Source organism: Hevea brasiliensis, chromosome 13 (genome assembly GCF_030052815.1).
Source record: "Hevea brasiliensis isolate MT/VB/25A 57/8 chromosome 13, ASM3005281v1, whole genome shotgun sequence".
NCBI classification, from domain to species: Eukaryota; Viridiplantae; Streptophyta; class Magnoliopsida; order Malpighiales; family Euphorbiaceae; genus Hevea; species Hevea brasiliensis.
In genome coordinates this window covers 59,723,279-59,724,108 of record NC_079505.1, presented here as the reverse complement: position 1 = coordinate 59,724,108, position 830 = coordinate 59,723,279, and the positions used below count along the sequence as shown (strand labels likewise).

The window sequence follows — 830 nt, the reverse complement described above, 5'->3', positions numbered from 1 at the left end:
GGGGTGTTACAAACCCAGTTTACGAGTTTACCAACAGAAGATCCACATTATCACCTCCAATGCTTTCTTGCCCTTTGTGACACATTTAAGAAGAATGGAGTATCTGATCAAGCCATAAGACTCAGAGCATTTCCATTCTCCCTTCGAGACAGAGCAAGGAAGTGGTTACTTTCTCAACCAGCTAGAATGTTCACCATTTGGGAAAACCTCTCACAAGCTTTTCTAGCAAGGTATTTTCCACTTGCAAAGACTGCAAGACTGAGACTTGAGCTCAACACTTTCAGACAAAAAGAAAGTGAATCACTCTATGACGCATGGGAAAGATATAATGACCTGCAGAGGGAATGTCCACACCATGGCATAGAGGATTGGCTACTAGTGCGAAATTTCTATAATGGGTTACTATCCTTTACAAGGAACACAGTTGATTCAACTGCAGAAGGTGACTTAATGGAGAAAATAGTGATACAAGCACTTGAACTTTTAGAGAGAATTGCATACCATAGTTAAGAGTGGTCAAATGAAAGAGGAAATGCAAGGAGAACAGCAGGGGGTCCTGGAAGTGGATGCCCTAAGCATGATAAATGCTCAATTTGATCAGCTCACAAGGAGGCTTGATAAAATGTAAACCAATGCAGTAGGGATGAATAGTCAAATGAGGACAGCTATGGAGGAGGATATTCAGAATATAACAGCTTTAATGAACCCTCTACAGAACAGATGAACTATATGAATAATGGAGGAAACTTCAACCAAAGACAGTCCAACAATCCATATTCAAACACTTATAACCCTGGATGGAGGAACCACCCAAATTTCTCATGGTCCAA

General features: G+C 40.7%; 1 non-coding gene across 1 annotated transcript; it reads right to left on the bottom strand.

Annotated features, from left to right (window-relative positions):
• Positions 1 to 255: 255 nt before the first annotated feature.
• LOC131172300 (small nucleolar RNA R71) lies at positions 256 to 362 on the bottom strand. Its single transcript, XR_009142782.1, has one exon. It is a non-coding gene; the product is annotated as a small nucleolar RNA R71 (small nucleolar RNA).
• Between the last annotated feature and the right edge of the window lie 468 nt (positions 363 to 830).